The sequence below is a fragment of the Diprion similis genome, chromosome 8 (assembly GCF_021155765.1).
Source record: "Diprion similis isolate iyDipSimi1 chromosome 8, iyDipSimi1.1, whole genome shotgun sequence".
Classification (NCBI taxonomy): Eukaryota; Metazoa; Arthropoda; class Insecta; order Hymenoptera; family Diprionidae; genus Diprion; species Diprion similis.
This window is the reverse complement of record NC_060112.1, coordinates 10,501,832-10,527,447: the sequence shown is the minus strand read 5'-3', so window position 1 is coordinate 10,527,447 and position 25,616 is coordinate 10,501,832. Positions and strand designations below refer to the sequence as shown.

At 38.5% G+C, this 25,616-nt stretch overlaps 1 protein-coding gene across 2 annotated transcripts in view; it reads left to right on the top strand.

Moving 5' to 3' along the window:
• LOC124409396 (tyrosine-protein kinase Drl-like) overlaps positions 1-25,616 on the top strand; it is a 79,321-nt gene that overhangs the window by 16,738 nt on the left and 36,967 nt on the right. The window lies entirely within an intron of this gene.

Sequence of the window (25,616 nt, the reverse complement as noted above, 5' to 3'; positions counted from 1 at the left end):
CCCCAACGCAAATGCAGCGAGTCCTTCCTCCTCGTCCTCAATCAGAAGTTAAACGACAAGGAAATTGACATGCTCTGCGTTGCCGTTACTTGTACCGCAGATTGTTTTTTTTCTCTTTCTTCTTTTCTCGCCACTGAGCTTGTCGTATTGCTCGAGGTAGAATAGCGGGGAATTTAATACGTGCAAAATCAACGGAACCATCAGGTTGAGATTTGTTGTTGGCAAAAAGGTTTCAAGTTCTTGAAGAGAAACATTACCGAACCGAAAAGCATTCACAAAAAAATTCAAGTAAAGACGTTTTTGAAACACTTGGAGAAACATATGATAATTATTTTCATTTTTCATTTTAATAATGATATTTTGATAAGAATACTTCATGACGTGCTTCGGATACTAGTGATTGTAAGTTTTGTTTCGTCAGCTTATTTCATAAAAAAATTATAAAGTCCGATTTTTGAGGGTAATTTAAAAATCGCAACGCAATTTCTTTCTCAGGTTGCCAAAGGTCGAAAAATTATTACTGAAAAATATGAGCTGTCGTTTCTTAATCGAACTTCTAAATTCATCAGTCGTATGTACGAAATATTACCGTGTCTTTGATCGAAATTAGCGTTCAGCGTAAAGTCAATTTTTATCCTGAATTTGTTATGTCACGTAAAACAGAATTTAATCAAATACCAGCTGAAATATGTTAATCGTTCTTTTCATTCACCCAAAATTGGCAATTAAAAAACCTCATTTTCGGTGTTTCACACCGTCCCGTGTAACAGCCCATAACCTTTTGATTAAACTTTCTGGCAAAGGTGTTCATGAAAATACACTTTAAGGTGAAAATCTGGAATAATTCTTTTTTGTAATATCTCCCTCCAGAGTTTTTCATCATTTTCTGTCTTCAAGGTGTATAAATATAACACGAAAAAAAAGCAGGATCATCAAATTTTCATTAAACGAAAAAATGATCATCGGATTGGGGTTACACTGACTATAAACATGTTCCACGAAATTCCAAATCCTTCTAGGTTTGTTTCCGCATGAGAAAACAAAAGTTTTCAAAGTTTGGGTGCTGGCAAAAAAAAAAAAAAAAAAAAATCCAAAACAAAAAAACGGTCAACTACACGCGATCACGTTAAAATGACGGATTAGTTGCAAATAGCGGAGTGTCTATCGGATTTTTTTTATCGTAGCAGCATGCTTCATGACTCAAAAGGGAAAGTTTCGAGTAAGCTAATATTCGTTTGTTTCCTCACTTCGTACCTCACTACGAAAACTATCCTTGAGAACGTCCATCATGGGATCTGGTTACCGCACCACGGACCTCAAGGATCAGCTCAACACGAAAGTGCAACCAGCTAAAAGAGGGAAGAACTTCACTCTGACTCAAGATGAATGCCTATATACGTCAATAATACACAAGATGGTGCGTGAAGCACAACGAAGACCCCCAGTTATCAAGACTTCTTGACCACGAACCAAATTATCGAGATACCGCTACTGCCACTCGGGTCTACATTTGACTTCAAGTAACTTTACGCGGTTTGATGACTTCAAGTGACTACATATATCTAGCTTCGTGATTTAAGATGACTCCAATTGCCTTTATGCGACTTGAATTAATATCAGATGACTTTACAGAATTTTCTGACGACATAGCCATGACTTCGGTTTTGTTATTTTTCGCAAAAAGGACGATACAGTTTTCCTGCGATTAAAATTTTCTTCCAAGCACACAACCAACGAAACTTTCGAAATCGATTTCCAAGGAGTTTCAGCGCGCCTGAATTAGAGAACTGAAGGGTTTCAGAGCAAGCAGCTAAAGGTTGGCAATGCCGAAGACAAGATCTCGATAGGATTGCGAAAGCGGTAATCAGGGCTGCCAATCCGATGGCTATCCGTGCAGAGGATTGCAATTGCTGCAGCCGCTGTTTCGCCCCCTCGAGAGAGTTTTCCATCCCGTTATCTCGGCTCCGTTCCTCCGGCTCGTCGCGTTTTGATACATAATCTAAAATCGGAGCTGCGACGGTTCGTCGGCGGTGGAATTATCAGCCGCACCGCTGACTCATATTACGCCTCACCCCCCACCCCCCCCCCTGACATGTACCGAGAGTTTTATCCCCGCATATCTCGGGCACATCTCTTCGATTCGATCGACCGCCCCGGGGAATTTCCATCGCGAGTCCCGCTTTTCCCTACCCCTGTAGGATTGCCGGGTGAAACTTTTACGCTTGTAAACGGAGCTCGCGGAATTGGGAATGATTTGTGAATCATCCACTTGTTATACGGAAGTTACAGACTTCCCCGAAAGACTCGCAGCTCCCCTGAAACGAGTGGCTACAGGGTATTTCGGATCGACGAGGGCGGCCGCCCTTCGCGACAATTACTACAGTAATACCGTTGCCTCTGGCAATGACGCTGTCGTGAACTTGTCAGGGGTTCGACTGATCGCGTGTACCTACTCAAAAATGCGCTGTAACAAGCGATCCGGCTCTGCAGCAGCGATCAATCGTCTTGCAATAAAAATCCGACTGTGTCCGATATGGTGACTATTTTGTCGAGTCCGATTGTGAGGATTTGAATTGTGTGCAATTTGTTCTGTGAATGTAATTTTCTAAATTTTTTTTTTGATTTGTTTGTTTAAAAGTAGACGTTGCAGTTATCTTCCTGGTCAATTAGCGGCAGAAGACGGAAAATAATCAGTCCTTAAAATTGATCTTCACAAATAATAATTAACGTGAAAAGTCAGAAGAGACAGATTCTTCTTTTTGCTCAAATTTTCTTTGCTTCCAAAAATTTCTATTCCAGCTCAATAAAAGTTGTGAATAGCGATTATGTATTTGATAACGAATTTGTTGAGTAAAAATTTTTTCAAATCTAAAAGTTTTAAAAGCATCTCTCTTAGGCTCTTAGAAACTTCATAGACAATCGTTTGAACACCTACACTTCGAGAACATCTTGTGAGGATTTCCTAATACAATTATTCCGAATTATTCTTCATCAAGTTTCTTCTTTGATTCACAGAACAAAACACAAACATGGATATTTCTAAAAAAAAATCCTCAAAATATCATTTCACGAACAGTGACGATGAAACTTCCGAAATGGAGGAATTTAAAAATATGACAATCGGATCAAAAACCCCAGAATTTGATCACCTCGAACGTTTCGATCATAAAACGTTACATCAAATCGTTGAACCGTCATCATATGTCATGAGAATTTGCTCAAATTCATATATAAATTTATATTACTGGCAGAAATGCGATTGCTAAAAAATTTTCAAACGGTTTTTTCCTCTTTCCCCAACTTTCGATTCGGACGATGGATCCTGTTTCAAGGTATTCCGAACCGTTTGTTTCGCGTCCATCGCGCGCCTATAACGCGTCTACAGTAATTTACAATTAATTAGAAATTCAAGCGGGGATCAGGGTTGATGACGTTCCGTGATTAATGCCTTCCTCCCCCTCGATCCTCCGACTCCTGTAGACTGGCGCCAGCCTTCCCATGGCGTGGATACACATAACGCACGCAGCCATGGCATAGGTGTAGGCTGCAGGCGCGGGTAAGTCCTGTGGGATAACAGCCCCGTGTTTCGGATAACAGAGAATGTAACAACGGGATATCCTACACCCTGTAGGCCACCCCTGCTTGAAATGGGAGGGTGAGTGTAGACCATACCGCGGAACACCCCGTTCTTGTGACAAACACCCCGGGATTATGCGACATAATTACTTGTAACCGGATATATCTGCGACGTGTAATTTCCGAGAAATACTTGGCTACTCTTGCGGGATACTCACGCATCTTGTGTTACGCGCTCAGCACGCCGCCGCAAGCTTTGGAGCAAGAAACATTTCAAGCTCTGCACCCCGTTCACAATGCCAAAAAATTATTGGATTTAATTGACTGGATTGTGATTGGAAATTTCAGTAAGAATTCTGACCAATTTTTAGACACAGCAAAAAGAATTACAAAAGCTGCGTGTAATTGGCTTGATTCTTCTGGTTTCAAAGAGCTGTGAAGATAGAAATGTGATGTAAGGAAGGTGCGTAAGCGCAACTGAAGTTAATCGAGTGAATTTAGTTTAACCAATATGTATACCCTGATCACGGAATAACGATAAATAAAAACATAATTTTCAGCTACAATAGCATATTTTACACCCTTTCATACATTATAGCTTATGTACGTCTGATTATCGTGATGAAGTTTCCATTTTATTCGCAATCTAGTTACGCGAGATTGAACGTAGAGAAGCAGAAAGGAATAATAATAGAATGGGGGAAAAATTGATGTGAAAGCCCACTTTCCACACGTGTACGTGCCGCTATTTACTATTGCCACAAGCTCAGGAGCAGAATATTCTATAAAATGTGCTGGGTACGATAGGTTATTGAAAGGATCTGAATCCATAACGCGGAGTATGCATACACAGAGTGCAAAGGCGGGCTCTAAGGGCGAACGAGTGTTTCAGTAATGGAGTTCCGAGCTGCAAATGCGGTAGGTACGTGTAAAGGCATTTTAACGCAAACTCTGGAAAACTTCACATCAAACTAATCGAGTTCAGGTGAAACTTGTACAGACATGTATTGCCATTAAGCAAAACTGTTACGACACTAGTTTCAATGTATTTTTTTATAACTATTATTGAAGCCATTAAAAAATTTTCGAAACGTATTTATCATCTTTATCACGAGACAGTCGTACGCATTAAGATGCATGATTTCAAGAGCAGACAATACCTAACAATCATGAAAAAAAGCTCAGACATCGATACTTCGTTTCTAAATTAGTAGAAAGCGTCAATTATTGGACATTGGCAAAATATTTCTGAACTCAATTATGAAAGGCAAACGTTGAGTATCCGTAAAAACTCGATGATGCCATCGCACTGCCCACATCGCGTTACCCGCAGGACAGGTTCTCATTCTCGACGAGGAAAGTTTTCGACACTCGGATGAGTTATGAACGTGTCTTTGGTCCGTGCCACGAGGCTTCTGATGTAACTTCCTTTGGAAATATCGTTGGTTTCGTCATTAATTTCCCACGGCACCGACACCCGCCCATCGAACGTAGAGCTTTGGTGTGCAACGCCTTCTTCGGGAAAAATGAAGAGTGCAGAGTCTAGGCGAGCAGGTAGAGCAACGTTACATGGACGAAGGGAGCCGGAGGAGCGGCGGGCATTGAGCGATCATCTCATCTTCGCGCTCAAAGTTAGATGAGGAAATTTGTCCCTACGATGGCTTCCTTGATAGTTTCCCAACTCCCGGTCGACGTCCCGAAAGCGCGAGGCATTCCCAGGTCGTTACCTACCAACGTTCCTCAGACCCTCGGACTCACCCTCTTCCAGAAAATTAGAGGGACAATAGCCGGGATGAATGCGAAAGCCAAGCTCGATGTTCGTGTCAAAGATGGTGATTTTTATCGAAATTGACGAGGGTGGTGGAAAATTTTTTAATTCAAAATTATTGCAAGAATAAAATATATTTTCTTTAATTTCAAAACAGGTTTCATCAGTTTTTTACGGAATTCTCGGAATGTTTCGATATGATTCATTCCGGGAAAAGGATTTTACAGATTTCGATGAAAGTTGATTGAAAAGTTTTTGATTTTTTAATTCACTTTTACCAATTTGAATACAATTCGTTCCAAAACGTTTTACTTGATCGTTCAAATTATTTTTTTTTTTCACCTATGTACCCATATTTGTTTTCAATTTCGGTATCGTTCACTACTTAGAAATTTTTCTCACGTGTCCGATAATTTTTCCCGGTCAAGCTATATTCTTCCTATCATCGAAATAAAATTACCTATTAATTAAGGACTAAGAATGTGATCGACTGATCGTGAATTTTCAAATAAGCTCAGGTTTTTTGTCCTTTCAGCTACTTTATTGAAGGTAGATGCTGTTTTATGATCGGAAATTATAACGCTAAATGAAAGGTTTTCCAAACAAATTATTTTCGACTTCAAAGTAATGGAAAGAATTACAAATTCAATATTACAGGCACCCAGTCTTGGGAACGTGCCTAAAAATGATATAATCAGTAACGACGAAGTCGAGAAGGTGTAACAAAGAAAATATATATAAAAAACGAGTGAAAAGCAGGGAAGTAAATAGGGAATTAACGAGGCGAGTACTCGGCACCTTTCATATAAATTTTGCGTTGGCTGAGCCGAGATGGAGCAGAATATTGTGAAAAATCTCAGCTCATAATCTTTGCTTTTATTGGCAATTTCCGTCCTCCTTTAGGACGATGAAGAAGAAACAAAAAAAAGAAGAAAAATAAAATAAAAAGCTCTCACGGAGGAAGAAAATGAAAAATAAATAAATGCGTAAAAATGATACAAAGTTTACTCGAAAACCTAATTTATTATCCCGTGTTTGCGCTCGAACTCTTCGCCGTTCCGCAACTTTTCTCTCTTTCTCTCTCTCTTTCGCTCTCTCGCTCTTTGCAATACACTATTTTCCTGACGTGACTCCACGGCTATGGAATATCGCACGACTTCTTCCACGATTTTCCACGGCTTCTTTATTTTTCTACATCCGGACCGGCGATATCTCAAACTTATCCGCGGGTAGAATTGGTCCAATATGCTCCTAGAATACGAGATGGCAAAGTGAGTTATAACCTTCTGTAGTTATATACGCTTCTCTCCGTTATATACTCTCTGTCCTCGAGGCCTTCGAGCTTCTTTTGCTAACAAAAGCGGAATGAAATACACCCGTTGAAGTATGAAGCAAGCGACAGCGGCCTTGGCAAACAGGAAGTCTTATTTTTGCACCGGGGAGATACACTTGTGTGAAAACAGAAGAAATGTGTTGAATGTCAAAAGATGGGAGTCGAGAATTCGAAAATATGAAAATTATCAGAATTAAAAAACCGTACGAATTCGGAATTTAAGCAGAACAATATAATTGGAAGTTTTATACAGAGTCAAAATTCGAAAGATTAAAATAATGTAGTTTGGAAATCGAAATTTGGTGAACGCGTTATTCGTAGTTGGATAAAATATGAATGACGAATCATCAAAGATTGAAATCTTGAACTATTGAAACTTCAAAAGGATCAGGATTCCAAATTGGTGAAGTCGAAATACCAAAAGCTTGAAGTACAGAATCAGGCTTATAAACCTCCCAAGCATTTGAAATGCACGGAAACTATACGGGATTTCATCGCTCCAGAAGTCGTTTTTGATTTCAAAAAATTTTTCATTTACAACTTACCTATAAATAACCAATTATCAATATTCGACTATATTGAAGCCTAATTAGTTCCAATTCTTCCCGAAATTTTGTTTCATTTCTAATTTTTTTGAAAAACCAACAGAATGTGAATAGTTTTCAAAAAACCACAATAATGACTTAAGAGAACTCGCAGTCTGATTGTAAATCAAAAATTAGGGGAAGAGAAAAGCCGTTTAAAAATCCCGAACAATATTAGTTCCGCTGGAACCGGTAAACGTCGACGAAACATGAATTCGAGCAGATTTGAATAACAAAAGTTAAGATATATCAACGATTTGAGAAAAGTCTCTTTATAATTGAGCCCATTTAAACGGTGGAACCTTTGGGTTTCCGATCTAATTCTAACGTTTTTGGACTCATTTTCCTCGCTGATCACATCTTGCTAAATCGTCTCAAAAACTCTGCAAAAATCTTACATTATCGTATAGTTATAACGTGCAAATGTAATTGTCGATAAATAATCGTTCTACCAAACTGACAAAAATTTATGTTAATTAACCCTAAGGATGCGACTGCTTGTAAATTTTTACTGAAAAAATTTCTGGAGATCATTATGGTGAGTAAAAAAATTTCACGAACATTAGAATCAACGAAAATACACTCATTTTAAACATTATAATTCACGTAAAGCATTTCTTCAAATTCTTCACATTTCGGCTTGTGTTAATCGAATGTGCTTAGTTTCATTCCCATATCATTTCGATTGTTGTTCAATTCCCATCACCATCATTGTCGCAAATAACTATGTTGAAGTATTTTCGTACGTGTTTTTCCTCTCTTTTCCTAACTCTCGATTCAGACTGCGACTTCCATTCGTCCTTAAATCGCGCCTCCATGCGCACGCGAAGTCAATCGAGGTTGAAATGATATTGACGAATGGGTCCAGCTCCTTCGAAAAGACGTCATAAATTCCCGGCTCATCAACTACACTGCAGAAACTCCGCATCACGAGGACAAGTGGCTTTAATAACAATGTACCCACCTAGTTACGTCATGGGGTTTATGTTACGGTGTAACCGAGGCACAAAGGGTTCGCCATAAGTAAGCAGCTAGCGGTGGAAGCAAATGAGGATCCGAGTGGATGGGCGGGGGTTGCAAGCTGCAGGGGTTGGACTCTGCGGCTCGTTTATCAACCGGTGGATTCCAAACGTCTGTCTACCGTCCCGCGGGATAAATTTATCGGTTTTATAATTAAGCAAGCCACGCGATGTGACTCGGGTTTAATTTACACCCGTTAGTTTGGCCAACAAAATAAGAAAAAAATAATAATCATAGAAAAAGTATTTACGTTTGCTGTTTTGACTTTTCTTTACTTTCTTTTCTCCCTTTTTTTCATCGATGTTCAAACCGCCGATTATTCCTCGGGTCTGAGTTCGAACCAACGAAGCCAATTCGTGATTTAACACTCCTTCAAAATCACCCGCCATCAAGAAATGTGCTTGATTCGTTGTTCAGTCGGAAAAACGAGGTTCGTAAATCTAGACTAGTGATGTTCGATTATTCGACTATAGCGTACAAAATATGTTCAGTAATGATTTCTCGCACGAAATCTGTTATTGCTTTAGACCTCAATTCAATATGATCCCGCTCAACTTTGCTCTAAATTTTACAATGAACGGCGTCCGAATTTTCATGAAAAATTCAATATTCCGTTTGAATTGATTTTTTTTTAACAAATCTCTTACACAATCACACATCACTACATTGGCGAACACATTTTCACATTTTTCTCCTTGCCTACGGTGAAAAAAAACAGAACAAAAACAATTACTTGATAGAAACGAAAAACGAGTCTCGTCATGTACGTTGATATATATATAAGTACGTACAACTGAAAAAAACAAAAAGAAAGTATAAAAATCAGAGAAACACGTAGGTGACAAAATCTGCACCTTGATGAAAAAGAAAAAGAAAAATTAATGAAAGCAAGAAAAAAAAAAGTAACGGGATTGCGGGAGGGTAAAATCCAGGTAGTTATTACAAGTCCCTGTGGGGTGTGCGCTTCCACGCCTGCACCTCGAACGCACCCGTGTAAACGCGTGGATAGGCATTCGAGGCAGGCCATGAGGGGGTGGAAACCGGGCGTCGCGTAGCGCTCCTGGCGGCGGGGGTAGAAGTCGGGGGTTGTTTGAACAGCCTGCAGCTTCCAAGGAGAGCGGAGGCAGACGGGGGTTGCTATGACGATCACGCCCCATCGAATTACGCGAAAATTGCCCCGCACCCCCCGCGCCAACGCTCGAAGAGAGTAAGCGACGATAAACGCTGCGCTAAACTGTATTTGATAAACCTGCAGCGGAATGCGCGATGCCATGGGAAACCCGGCATGCATTGCTGCACTCCATCCTCTGGGCTCACGGCCTATTGTCACTTCTGCACACGAGCCCCGGGGGATTATGGGAACGAAATTGAAAAACGTCCCGCCTAACTCGGGCGACGCTCAAAATCTTCTCAAGTATTTTTTCGAGGGCGCTATACAGCCATACAGGGTGCCGAGTGCCGTGGGATGCTGCAGAGATGTATCCAGAGTCGCGTAGAGGCTTTGTAGGGAGTCCGGAAATATACTAACGTGGCAAAAAAGTAAGCACGAATTCATCCGGTCGTCTGATTCGAAAGTTAGGAGAGAACAAATCGTTTTGAATAAAATGGAAGCCCAGTATCAGTAATTTGAGAATTAAACTTTGCTGTTTTTGATCCGTATTTAATGTTTGTCGACTTATTTTCATCGCTGACAAAATCTTTAGAAACTGTCTGGTAGTCGTTGGAAAAAAATTTACATTTTGAGTGTTGACGCAAGTTGAGAATGTACAGTTGTTGAAGAATGTCTCTGTTGTACCGTACTTGCACAAATCAATTTTTATACACTCTCGAGATAACGATTTAAAAAATTTTCACTTTAAATAACAATAGTAGGAAAAATTACATAAATTTCAAGTCAATGCTCTAAATTTTTCGGTCCAAGTATTATTGTACAAGTATATTGGAGAAATAAACAAACCGTTTCCGACAGGATCTCAAAATCTTGTTTGTTACCAGTTTCAATCATCTTTACAATCTTATCCCGCTTTATCTACCGATTTTAGAGATAATTCAACGATATTTAGAAAAAGTTTAGTTACAAAGAAAACAAAGAGTTAACCGAATTTTTCATAACCAAATTGTACTTTTTGTTTCGACAACTTCGAAAAGCAATAACCTTATACACAGTAACAAGAACTAACGCACTCGACCAATAAGTTTGTATCAAAAGAAAGGGAGCTGAGGGAAAGAAATAAGACTGAGAAATAACATATCGCGTGTTCCTGGAGGAACTAACCGCGTAGCTTATTAAGGTCATCGACTCACGGTTTATCCCATAATCTGTATATTTTATCCTAATATAAGAAGCGGACAAGATTACAGGATTATGTTGTCCAATATCGAGTAAGCTCGCCCCGTATTCGGTAAGACGACCCCCAAAGGTCCTGGCAATCCTTTACGTGACTGTACTCGCGTTTACTGGCGCCGCGAAGCAATATCTCTGCAATATATACACCGGACAGTTAACTTTACGTAATCTCACTTCATCCACATCTTCGTTAAGATGCTGCACGCAAATGTTTCACGACAGGCTGATATTTTTACCTAACAAGTGCGCAACAGAAATTTTCTTTCGAACCACAAGATTTGCAAGATGAAAAATAACTGCCGAAAGGATATAACGTGATACACTTTTTTCTTCAGAATAAAAGATAAGACAAATTATTAACTATCAAAAGCCTCTAAATTGATGCAGAAAGGCTCGGTTGTTAATGATCGAAAAGTAATAATTATTTTTTAGGAATCCTCGAGATGGTTAAGGACCTCATCAGTCAAATTTTGGTGTTCTAAGGTTCATATTACATGTAGATGAATTTCTAACTGCTCAACTGATTCAGGTTTACTTTCACATCTACTTTCACAATTTCGAACGAATGAACGTTTATTTTTTTCAACCCTACGATGATTTTGAGAAAGTTATTTGGCCAAAAATGATATCTACTTCTTATTAATTCCATCACAATTTTTTTTCATCTGATCGCTTGCTGCTCAAGAATCTTATATTAATGTCATTAAAAAAAAATTATTTAAAAAATTTACCTGGAATTATAGACATTTCTTTCTTATTCTTCGTCACATAATGATAAAAAAAAGAATTTATCTGATAACTCACGCATCCTCGACATCGTTAAGACTCTGCAGCTGCGGTCGAACAGCAGTCGCGAGATTCAGAGAAGGGTGCAAAAGCCTTGGAAATTGTTTATCCGTGAGCGCGTCTATTATCCCGACGAATAGAGTGATGGTATGTTACTCCGTCATTCCCCCAGACACAAAACTCGAGAAAAAAACGGACTTTGTGGTAATACAATGCGCGGCACAAAAGTGGTACACAGCCGCGACAAAAGGTGACGGCGAAGTTCCTAAAGGCCATTCAACTTATATATTACTTATATATATATATTCTGCTGACAAAGGTCCTGGGAATGAATGAATGAAAAAAAAACCACAAGCTCAATTGATAGACGATTTCAATGTAATAACGTTTCTCTTTCAGATTTACTAGCAACAAAGTCGCAACTCATTGTCAACCTGAAATATCACATTAATTGATAAGAAACGATTAATTATCTCATATTGATGATAAATTGGTCATATTTTTTTCAAAATTTGCATTATTCGCAATCACTATAATGATAATAATAAACGATACCCATTCAATCTACAATCAAACAAGGTACTCAAATAATTTGAACGATAAAAAAAATGTCCGTTAATACATCAAGCTCCCTAAGTGCTCACTCAGAATTCTGAAAATTCACCCTCAACGAAGCACTGCTTTCTAATAATTATCGCACTAACAGGTAAAAAGATGCAACTGACGTTTATTTTAATTGAATAATAACGTGGAATTGAAACACAAATTCTCAGTGACAAGTGAGGTAACATGAGGTGATTCTCTGCACGCGAGTTTGTGTTGTGTTATGCAGCACGTAGCAGCGGCTAAGTGAAAGCACTTTCATGCAATAATTGCTGCCGTGTAAGCGAGGGTTGTTTGCGCCCCCCGGTGTGAAACTGTGAATGCAATATGCTCCCTTCACGCACAGATGCAGCCTGAGGCCTCTGTAACTTCTCTGTGTCTAACCGTTCCTGTCCGACGAACCGCGCTGTCACTCACACTCAATCCTAGGATATGTCCTTTGTGAAAACTGCAACTTCAACGTGCAAGATACGCGGCCAGGATTCTCCGTTTTGCTCCCATCACTTCGGCCACGAAACCGTGAATCCAAATTTAAATCAATGACGATTCTGAGATCGACTTTGAATGGCTGTTATGCCTTAGAAAGTCGGGATTTAAAATCTTCCAACACAGATGATCATGGAATTCATGCGAAACTTGTGAGTATTTTCTATTACTGTCTTGGAGTGAAAAATCACTAAACAAGAATAATGACTGCGCAACTCCATATCGAGTGAAGATTCCATTGAAATAGAATGCATAGTCACTCCAATCGAATGAAATTTAGAGTGATTCTTTTCACTCCAAGCGTTTGGAGTGGAAAAGTTCACTATGAGAGAGTGAATATTCACTCCATCATGCGAGTTTGCGATAATTTTACTCCAAGGAAATCTAGGGACATTATTCAACTGTGGATGGATCGATATTGGAAGCAGTTTTGGTGAATAGTCAGATAAACTGTTGCATCTTCTAATTTTGTTTCCAATTGTTCGGACAACAGTGTTGTATAAAACTTAACTCACAGTTTAGCTTCTAAACTTTTAAATGGTAGGTATTGAAGGAAAGTTGATCGGTGGGATTATTGAATACTTTAATTCGATTCTGAAGTCCGAATAATGGTGTCCAAAATGACTGTTTCAATATGGTAGACTCGAACAGAGTACAATTAATCAGACTTTATAGCTCATAAATGAAAGATTGCCGGACCGTTGCAAGTTTTGTTCGAATCCAGCTATCACCATTTTGTAAATAACTTTCTGGAATTCAAAGTCGAATCGAGTGACTAAAGAAGTCACAGGAGACCAAGTTTCACTAAAATCTACCGCTGAGCCAAGAAGTTAAATGGCGAACTAAGAATTGTTAATAAGCAATTTCGATGCTTTGTTTGTCGCTCCATACCGATTTTGTACATTGATATTGCTTTTCAGATAATTGGACACAACATTATAAGCTGCTACAACCATTGATCTGGCTATTCACTGAAACTGCTTTCATTACTGATCCATCCAACGTTGAATAATGATACTCACATGAATTCCACGATCGTCTATTTGGGAAGACTCGAACAATCATCTGCTGTGATTAAACTGTCGGATCAAAACATCCATTTCAAACATCCAAGTTCTTCAAAGGTAATCCGATCTATCACCAAGCAATTTCTGGTTTAAATTAATCTTCTTCTATCCTGAAGATGCAATATAGGCACTTACAAATCGTACATCAAGTTTCCGAATTGAATATAACGTAACCGAATCACACTATGGTTGTGAAAAATCGTTTTCTTCATAGATTCTGAGATCTGTAGGTATAATACTCATTGGTGTGGAGAATATCGTTACGTTGACAAGATCAGAGTTTAATTAACTGATATTAAAAGAAGATGAAGACTTTCAAACGATGTTGCCCTGAGATTTTGGAAACTGTTGGTATTTACACGCTCGTATCTATGTTACATGCAACACTCCGTCGCACAGCCTGTTTTTACTTCTTTCGCAAATTCCTCTCTCTTTGGAGAGTCTTAGTTTGCCAACCATCCCGAGGCAGGCTTAGGTGGTAGACTTTACACAAGACGTCTACACGCAGGGTGCTCGTCTGATGTCTGGCAGCCATCACCATCAGTCCTGGTGCCCGCGTGACGACGCAAAGGGACGATTGATAGCTTCCGAGCGCGTTTGCAGCCAGCCGACGGAATGACAGACCGACGAACCGACAAATCGGAGCAAATCCCTGGCGAGAGTCGAATCCCGACCATGCATAAGAAGAAGAAGAAGAAGAAGGAAAAGAAAAGTACACGAAGAGACGAGGAAAAAAGAACACACGACATGTGAAATATTCAATCCCGTTGCCTCGATTTCGATTTATCTCAGACGACGAAGATGGAAAATGACTTTTAAATTGGACTAGCTGCAGTTTTATCAAGCTTGGTAAATTTTCCCGACGGACCGCCAAATGCGACATGAAACGTTACGTCGCATCAAGTTGAAACGAACAGTTTATTCACTCGAAGGTTGATCTCCAGTTCCGACAATTGAACGAAAATGAAAAATTCGCGTGATGTGAATTCTTCAGATTGTTTGAAACTTATTTCGGTTTATTAATTCGGATTATTGTAGAAAGTGATGACGACGTTTTCAGGAGACCATTAAAGAACCTATGGAACATTGTATTTCACACTGAAAAACTTGCTTCTGGGTACAGAATAAAAATCAATATTCTAGCTGTGATCGAAAGACCTAGTGTCTGACACTATTCTTCTTGACTATGATCTCGTGTACAATATTTTTATGCAACAAGTGCAATTTTACGTTTCAATAACAATGTGATCGTAGATGTAAGAATGACGTTTTCTGGTTATTGCTACATTAAATCGTTTTTTTTTTTACATTTATCAGTTGAATGATGCTTCAAGATCAATTTCTTGTTACACTTACCAACATCAAATCATCCTAAAAGTTGCAAGAAAATATAGTCCGAGTGATCACAATCAAGAAGAATAGTACCAGATTCAGAATTTATTTTCTCTTTCTATCCAGAGCTATATTTTTCGGTCATGCTAAAAAATGGAGGTGGTATCTAACGACAACTAGAAGTTCCTCCCAGAGTGGAAAAAAATATACGAAAGCCGGTTTATGTGTCTGTATAAGTACAGCTAAATTTATCAAGCTATCAACTCGTGAAAAAGGCAAAAAAAAAAGAGAAAAATACACTTTTGCCACAACTTCCCCAAATCTAAGCATTCATCGCGTAATCATGGATAAAAAATGTCGGTCAGACGTGACTAATCGACGCGTGTGTAGCACAACATATATATATATATATAGGTATAACATAATTGTACATTTGTCCAGGCAAATACATATTTTCGATACAAGCAGCAGCTGCCGGGCGGTGGAAAACAGCTCGTCAATTTGGGCGCAAGAACCCTTTCAAGTCCGAATTCTGGCGTGGAACTAACGTCGAACCATTAGTGGCTGAATATTTGATTGAAATATTAGGGGGTGGCCTCGCGTGTCGCTAAAGAGCTTTGAGGGAGGGAAGTTTGGCGTCGTAGTGGGGGACGGGGATCAACCCCGCAGTTTGCAGGGCCAGGCACGCAACGCAGGAAGTGTATTACAACATTAGTATACATCATCATTAGCCGGAAACTCTTCCCGGAAGTTATATGACGGATATAATACCTACACACGTCCCGCTGCCCGTCCAATTCGGATTCCCAAGTCCCAGGCACATCGCAGAGTGTGAAAAACGCATAAGAAAGAAAAGCAGAATAACAGACTGTTCATATCCGCATCATTGAACGGGGCTTTTATGCACGTTTTCAATAAAATTCATGGAAAATAATTACCAGCGGGTTTGACGATATCCTGAAACTTGAAGAAAAAAAAAAAAAAAACACGAAATGTATCCATTCATGACCATTTACTTTTCACTATCTTTGGTGATATTATAAAAGGGTTGTTTTCGGTCGATAATCAATTTTTCTATTTTAAATGAATTTCCACGTTTTCGAACTTATAGAAGCAAAAAATAGGTTTTTAGAAAAATGTCGACATCGGTCTGGATATCGGTCCGTTGGTCTGTCAAGAAAACGGCTTGATGAATAAATTTGAAACTTACAGGATTTTAAAATCAAATGATGGACATGATGAATTGCCATATTCAGTTTAATTTAAACTCCCGGTTCTACCGGGAATAAATCGATTTTCAATGTTTTATCGACAAACATGTACTTTTTTCTCTTTATTACTTTTTATAAATAAACGATTATGTTTTTTTCAGTTTATGTATTTATTTCTTAAAAAATTCTTAAATTTTATGTTTTTTCAGGAAGTTACTTTTTCCAATTTTTTTTTCAAAACTTTTTCACTTGCTTGCAAAGTTTCATCAATTTCAGATTTTTCACTCGGCCATTTTTGACATCATCGCGGAAGTTTGTCGGACAGACAGACAAACTTCTTCTTTTTTCATGGAGATGAAAAGTATTTGTGATTTGATTTTTGGTGCATGTGTATTATTTGAGTTTACACCATCTTTCCGCGATTGATATTCTGTGTGTTCAGATTGTTCGTCTAGCTAGAAAAATTTCTCAAGATGGCCTGTACATTCACAGAAGACTACTTCTAGTGATTCTATCTAGACAGCAAGTAGTTGACTAAAACTATAGAAAACCGTAAGATTTTGGAATTCGATATTTTTTAGCCAGAAAATAATTAATCATTTTCCATGACCTTGCGGTTAAGAAAATTAATTAGCCAGAATTTAAGTGCCCATTTACTTTAAAGGTGCTCAGCAAAACGCACGAGAGGTCCAAACTAAAAATGATCAATTTCACCGTGGTACCGTTTTAAGTAGCAATCTACGATGGTGGCTGCGAAAAAATGGGGATGAAAAATGGGCGTGAGGAATTCCTGGGATAGTTTGGTCGGCGAATTCCTTCCATCTACGGAATCCCTATCAAAGGGGTCGATTTAATTCGAGTTTATAGCAGAAGGAAAATCGTTTGGGTGCCACGCCGGAAGTTCCCAGTGACGAATCAAAGCGCAATTTCGTCACATTTCATTGGAAAAAGACAAGCGGAATTTCTTCATTAGAGAATCGATTTCTGGAAGCTGAGAACTGCAGGCTACGATTAGACGAGGTAGAACCGTTTGCTACACTGGCTGGCAAAGAGAAAGAAAAAAGAAAGAAAAAATATCGAATCTTCCTTTGATTTGTGATCGCGAATCACTTCGCAGGCGGTGAAAAACCCGCTGAGCTCTAAAATATCAAAATTAATTCCTCGTTATCGATAAGTCGGCTAAGCTGACGTGGGCTGTAATTAAAACGCGGAGATTACTTGTACGCTTTTGTTGATAGATTTCCGGAATTCGGGCTTGCGCGTTTACTGCTAAAAGTTTCTGTATGGAACTGTATCCTACACTGTATTGAAAGTTTCATTCGGATACGAAACAGCGAATTAACCATACATTTACTGTACATTCAATTTACTACACAACTTAGTAAATTCAAGTTACTTTTTCGTACGTTTCTTTAAATTCAAGATAAATTTATTGTAATTTACGTCACTGCATTAAATTTGTAAATTTGCAGCCTGAGTTTGGAAATTGACAACATTTTTGTACAGTAAATTTGCAGTCAATTCAGAATCACCTTTAACACTGTAGCAACCTGTTACTTCGGATGCTCGAGCCGAACTGCGATCTTTTGTTGCTCCGATATTCGCCTCGATCGCCGGTCGCCGCTCTCTTGAATTTTGGCGAGCTGGTAGCGCCCTCTGCGTGCGAAAACGGGTTCATTGAACGTTTGCCATACTTTGATTCTTATATACGCTGATACACTTTCCGACATATTCATCGAGGTGACCCGGAACTTTGGAAACGAGAACTTGAGCAACACGAGCTTCATTGATCAATAATTTACCTATTTTTAATCGTAACCGAACGATTTCTGGCGATTCTAAATTCAACCAAAATATGTCGATTGAATGCGAGAGATCAGAGGTTGTAGAATTCAGAAAATAAGTAAACCTGTCCCATCCCAAACAACACAACGTTGACTATCAGTTGACTAGAAGACGACCGAAAATATTTTAAGTCAACTAAAATCACTGACTAATTGTCAACGAAAAGTCGACACATAGTTGCTTTGTGACCCTGTTTATTATAAGTCAACATAATATGTTCAACTTATAAAAAGCCGACTCCAAGTTGCCTTAAAAAGCAGAATTTGAGTCAACCACCGAGTTTCTCAAGTCGACGTAGAGTCAGCTGTAAATCGACTATTAGAGGTGCGTGACTTCACCAAATCTGCACTAATTTTAATAAATGTTGAAATGCCGACAACACGCCAAAATTATGTCGCTTGTGTTGATTCTACGATTTCAGTTAATTGCTGTTCTTGCAAAGAACAAACTAAGAACTTGAATATGATCTTGTGCGACAAGATTTTGGCTTGGCACAGGTATCATTTTCAGAGACAATATTTCTTCCAAGATACCTGAACGGCGCTTTTTTCCCTACTTTTACAAATAACACTTACGGATACCAGTAATTTGTCTTTTTTTAAATCTTCCATTGAAATCAACGATTTTCAATTAGACAGAACAAAATTACAAATAATTTCGTTTAAGCAATTGAGGAAAGCGAATTTTTGTCGCGAGAAATCTAAATCTAAAATTTTCATTCTATAGAATAACAAAACTGAAAGACCTACGCATAGATTACACTCCACTAGAATAATGAAAAACATCGGCGACTAACTTGGCGAGGATCGCGTGGGGTCAAACTTTGTTTACAATCATTGAGAATACCTCGATCCCTTCCGGCTACAAAAAACATTCTAACCTACCGATTTACTACCATTGGATCACGCTCGTCTTCATCACCGCAAAATTGGTGAATTTCGGGAGTAAGAAAGCTACGTCAATACGAAAGTGTAAAACGTACCACAGACGCGTCACAGACGAGGTTACGTTTTCACAAAAAACCGAAAGTTGTGTCAATTTTTGTACATTTACGGATGAAATAAAATTTCTTACCTTCTGAGGATATTCGGTTGTTGATCGGCCAAACTTCGGTCGTTGAGACACGTTTAATCACTTTTATCTCACGATTATGAACACACTTTAGAAAATAACTGCCGTGCTTGAAGCTTGCTCGATATAACACTTACAACATTTTTTGTACGACCCCTTTGAAAACTTGTCTCTTCATGCATGCGGAGCGGGTGGGAAATAGCGCGTTTCAAGCTAATTCGCGGAATCGGGCGGACAAGGACTTTCCGCCCGGCTCGAGGGACGCAATGGAATCGGACCGAAGCAAATACAGCGCCTCTCAGCGTTACAAATTCGTAGTATCAGTTGTTGACATGTCGGTAAAGCAGTCTGCGACTTTGGAAATTTGAACACCGAGAGAGAGTAGAGACGTTAACGACAATAAAACATGGAAAAGTATATTATTAGGTGGAAGGCCCTTCCCCCGCTTGAACAGTAAACCTGCTCTCGGGGATAGTCTCCGACTTTTTTTTTATCAGATTATATAAGATAATACCTACTCGTATAATGTATGGAATAAAATGCAAATAATTGTACTAACCATACGTTTACTGTTTCGTTTTTTCTCTTGTATAACGAAATAACTCGGTGGCACTGCTGTTGTTTTCTCAGTAATTCATGTTTTCAAAAGGGGTTGGACAAAAAGTATCGCCTGCGTCACGGGTGGAATGCGTTTTTGTCTCTTCGCTCGTGCCGCTACCTTCACACTCGTCGAAATCGCCGCCAGATGACTTGAAAATCAGCTCAAACATGGCTAACAGCCAGATATCGTGTTGGCCCGAACATGACTCGACTCCCAATTTTTGACCTCCGATTCGGGACTGTTTTTCGGATCTGAATATAGGCCGAATTTCAGAATACTTTAGCTTTTGCTTCATTTTACGACAATCGCGTCCATTTTTCTCTGATGTGCCGTATTCTAAAGCAGCTCGGTAATTGTTTGGGTTTTCGGCTTCCCGCACAACTATTAGTTTAAAGTTCGCATCATAACTATTAGAAATGTTTTTGTTTATTTGATTTGTATGTGAACCACTTCACTCCACTCTATCTACACTCCGAAGATTCATTTTCTCGATTATTGCACGCACAAAACATCTAACAGACAATTTGTTTATTCCAACTTCAGACCGATGCTTGGAAACAATTGATTTCGAATTTTCGATCTTCGAGATTCGGCGCGCACGCGCAGTGCGCGAATATTGCATTGCGGGAATATTTTAATTATCGGTCGATAACGAATTTTCCAGTTAATAATGCAAATCCCCTAAAATATCCCGAATATACGTCGAGTACGGTTTTTGAAGGTAAAGTCGCGTACCAAAAATCTCGACTTATATTCCGGCCAACACGGTAATGTAAGTCGACTATACGTCGGCATTTTCAACTAGACTTAAAGTCCGCTCCAAAAAATCGTCTTTGTGTCGGCATTTCAAGTTGACTATAGGATGACCGAAAAAATTCGACTTTAAGTTACCTTTTTGGCAACTGTGTTGTGTGGGATGTGTCGGATCGTAATACCGCTAACAACAGCTTCAATATGCAAATTCGATTAATTTCATTTTTTCACATTATCCCCTTCTCACATTTTATAATTCGATAGAATGTCGATTAATCCTCAGCGTCAACAGCCGAGAATTACTGCTGACGTTATTCAATACGCCGTGAGAAAATCCACTCCAGTGTAGATGATAGAAATTAGTACGCATTTTAAGCGCCGATGCAAACCGTTGTAGAATGCAAAGTGATCTGATGTTAAAAAATTAAGTATTTGACACTCCGTCAACAGTTTGTTTTATCACTTCTTCAGCAGTTCTAATCACGTGTGATCAATTATCCCATATTGACAGGTAGAATTTTACCGTAATCTGGAAAGTTCTCTGCTGTTTCGCGAACAAGTATTGAGTAAAAAAAAAATTGAATATAACTGCGGCGGGTCTTTTGAAATTGCACTATGATATGTATCGATGTTGGGCACCGTTTCATTAAACCTTGCTGGAGTGAATTGCTTTTCAATTGGAAACTGCATACGTTATAGTACTTTGTAATTGATCCAAACTCAAATATGAAATATACTTCTCATTTGTCACTGTATTATAATAGAATTCGGTTTCAATTATTTTTTGATATTTCATTTGAATAAAATGAATAATATTACACCGTTTTATCAACTTTTAGAAATTCTAATTGAGCCAGACAAAGACGAATTCTACCTAAAAATTGTCATTGAACAAAAAGAATAAAAATATATTCTGTAATTAATTTCAGTTTACTTTCAAATTAAAGTTCCACGTGTTGTTAATAAATATATAATATAATTTATGCATGGTGAACAATATTCTATACTTACCCTGCTGAGCAATTGATGGACCGTTGAAAAAGATTATAAAAAAAAAGCTTTGTCAATATCGCTTCCTGTGTACACAGTACACGCTACGCGCATACGTACTATAAGTAACATAATATAGTAGCGTCGAGAAAGGAGTCTCTAGGTGGTTTCCGGAACTGCAGATTGTCCCAAATATAATCTCGACCTCCATAGATCGCAGCTCCTGGAGGAGAGGCGAAATGGTGAATCGCAGTAATTAACAACGCTGTAGTTCCCCATCGCCAATTAGTCGGATCTCGTAACTCCTCTGAAATAACAGACCTACGAGGAAAACGAAAACCGGTGAGAAGGATCAGAGGCAAAAATATATCAAGAGTAATTATTTATACCTGAATACAATAATCCGGTTATAAATACAGTATAATACATGTTTTTACATCCTCACGATATCTTTTTGGTTAAGGTAACATAACTTCGGCATTCACTCTTAGCTGTTTCGAACATAAAAGCTGAGTCACCATTATTCTTAGAATAGCGAATGAACGAATCTTCTCAAGCGGTTTCTATAAAATATTACACACATGTCGTTTGAAACTTCTCAATTTAAAGCATTTCAGTAATCAACTTATCCCATGGACAGACGGATAGATCGATCGATCACACGTTTTATTATTTGCACGTTTCGCATTTCGATGGTGAAGTTTACTTCGTACAAAATCATTAAAGTTGCACTTTATTGCAGTACTTTTACCATCGTTTCACACTGAAAAATGGTAAAATTTCAGAACAAGACTCCCGGAAAATGGCCGATGCATTCTTACACCGAGTGTTCGTTCTGTATGCTCAATATCTCATTCCCAATTCTTGAATGTAGCTGCGTGAAAATGTTTACCAAAGGAACGTCTGCTGCCCTCGTGTAGTACGAGGAGGGTGACAATAGCTCAGCTCGTGCACCCGCCGAGAAACCCTTCGGCATAACCTCGGAAGTATAACCGAGGAAATTTTTCATCCTCTGATGCAGGAACGAGTTCGCGGAGCCCCTCAAAGAGTTGTGATTATCATTATCGAGGTAGTTATCGTCCTTGTTTTTATTTTCGAATCCTCCCCACGTATTCGTCTCCAATCCTCACCCCTCGGAGAAAAAATAATAAAGCCAGGGAATAAAAAAAGCTAAACGTTCTCTCTTTGAAGCTCTGCGTATATTACAGGGTTGGTCGTCAGATTTTATTCGGATAATCAGGAAGGGCTCGGAGCAATAGAGTCGTTGAATAAAATGTACACGAGAATGGTTTAAAATTCTGTGATGACTAAATCACTGTATTTTCCTAAATTTCTGAAAAAATTTTTTCAAATAACTTCTGTAAACGATATTGGCGGGGTGCTAAAAAAGCAGGAAATGCCATTCAGGAATTTCGTAGTATACCCAATTCCTGAAAAATCGGTTTCATCGCGAAATTAATCTCAAAATCGTTAAAATCGACAGTACATACCTATATTTATGACGAATTTTGGAGAAACGAAGCTGTTCGAAGTTGCCTTACAGTTTGGACAATGAAATTCAATCCAAAGTTCGCAACCCTCGAGTGATTTCCTCGCGCTCGCTCAACGCACGCTTCAGGATGGATCGAGGATCGGCGTAATCGGTGTAAGAAAACGATTCGCCCTCTCGGTCGTCCATCCGCTCCACTCCGTCTTCTGCTCCTGTAATCTCTGACACGTTGGATCCCTCGCATATCTCAACCAGTCTGAAGCATACGTCGTATCTCTAAGAAGGTTCGTGAGTCAAAATCGGATGACTTTTATTTTATTACGGCATAATACTTGTTGAGTTAATATATTCGTAAACCACAGTGTTTTTTTTTAATTGTTTTGTGACTTAAGGTTTTTTTTAATTATCAAAAAAAAAATGCGCAGGTATCGACGCTTCGTCTTAAATTATTGAGAGTTTATCAGATCTTTTTTAATCCGCATCCGCACGTCTACAAGAGAATCAAAAGTCTAGGAATTGTTTGAATTAACGGTGAAAGAAATTACTTTTACTTTCGAAACAGTTTCAAAATTATTGTTAGCTGACATAAAACATAAGATATTTTTTGCACAAGAATTTCGAAGAGCCGCGGTACATTTTGAATTTCTAACTAAGAATAATATAAAAAATGTGGGTCAGTTAGGCTTAGATAACAAAAAAAAAAAAATATATATATCTAATGAAGACCGTGATACCGATAAAAACCGATGTAATTGAATTTGAAAATGCAGAAAATTGAAATACCGATGAGTAAAAATATAAAATGTCGAAGCATAGAAAACCAAAACACAGAATCGTCAGAATTCTAACGATTCCAATCTTTCGGTTCGCAGTAGCTATTCTTATTTATAAGTCTGACGATTCTATATTTGTATCATCTATCCTTTGACTATTTTCAGATTTACGCACGTAACACTCTAGAACAATAAACTTTCCGAAATTCATCCACTCCTTCGGCACTCAATGAGGTGGTACAAAATCCCCGAGGGTCTACCGAACAAACGACGACTCAATTACCCCGTTTAAGCGACAAGTCGTATAGTTTCGCAGGCTAAACGATGTATTTTAATCCTATAAGCTGAAGTGCCGGCACGCAACGCGTGCCTGCACCTCAACCCCCGGGTCAGGGGCGAGAAGGTTGACGAGGCGTCACGAGAGTTTTTATTTATTACACACCGTAAAACTTATCGCGTGTCTAACCACCATATTCAACCTCAGAGTCCGCTCGCTGAACGGATATACGTATCTGCATTTCTGAACGGATAAGCAGGCCTATCTCGCGCCATTCTCCGGTGTGATATTCTGCGATTTCGTGCGCGACTTGCCGAGCGTTTTACGGAAAATGTGAAAAACCGCTTCTAACTGGTGAGATGATGGAATTTCCGCCGGAATTTCATGATTTCAGGATCTACGGGACGTACAGTCGGTCAAGATATTTGTCAATAACGGTTTCAAAAGTCTAGCTAAACCTCGTCAAGTTAAATATCATTCAAATAAACCACGTGATATAGGATCAAATTTTTACGCACCTAAATTTCAAGTGTAAACTTCCTGTTATTTAGATTCTCGGAGAATCCACAATATTCTTTTATTTTATTTTTGCCGAAAACTCTATATATATACTTATTCCATTCCTTAATGATTGCACTACAAATCGTCCAAGACAGGTTTTTCTTCAGTTCGTCGGTTGGTGAAAATAAATTGTTACCCAAAATCTAATTCAGACGGTCTTTGGAAACTTCATTTGCTAATGAAATGAGCTGTTGCTAATTAAAATCAAATGAGCAGTGTGAATTTTTCGATGAATTTATTTTGTGAATTATTTCTTCGAAGGTCTTAACGTTTCAAATCCAGCATTTTTAAATTGCTTTCTCTGTTCGGTGGACATTTTTATTTATATGTAACTATATTAGCTTGAGTGAGACTTTCTAAGCTTTCGTTTCAACTACTTTTGGACCAATAATCTAACTCTTTTTATAACACTCACAACACAGTATACTTCTGTTTTTAAATTTCAAGGTTTTAATATCTTTTTTATTTAATCACAAGAGATTCTCTAAATTAAATTCAACTTAATTTACTTCAGTTAAATTTTGCAACCTTGTTTTGATCATTTTTTGTACTAGTTGTTTATTCACTACAATCCCTGATATAAATCTCCAACTTTGCCATATTAGTCAACTAATTCTCCGCTGATTATACGGCGATAGAACCAGTGATTCGCATTTGATTCACTTTGTTACATAATACATGAATCCTTTAAGACCTACATAATAATAAATGATTTGACATCAAATTAGTGATGCTTCTGCCCAAATGATTGCAAACAATAGCGATCATGAAAGCTCAAGAGTTAAAGAAAGTCCCTCCTACACGACTTCGAAACGGGCACATATCATTTTCAAGCAATAAACATACAACGAGATAAACATCACTGGGACTGATGCAGAATTATCAAGGTTCAAAAATCGACTGTAGACACATTTTTACCGAATAATGAGCAATTTTTAACGGGCTGATCACATCTCTAGAATTAAAAACATGATATTGCTTCCTGTAAAGGAAATCTACGACTGAGAAAACGTGCTTTCCATTTCAAAGAGACAAGTGTGATGATTATAATCTATAATTCAACCCACGCCGTTCAACGATCACTAGTAAGAAGCTCTGGTAATTGAACAGAATAATTAACGAACCGAGTTGGCATCAATTAGA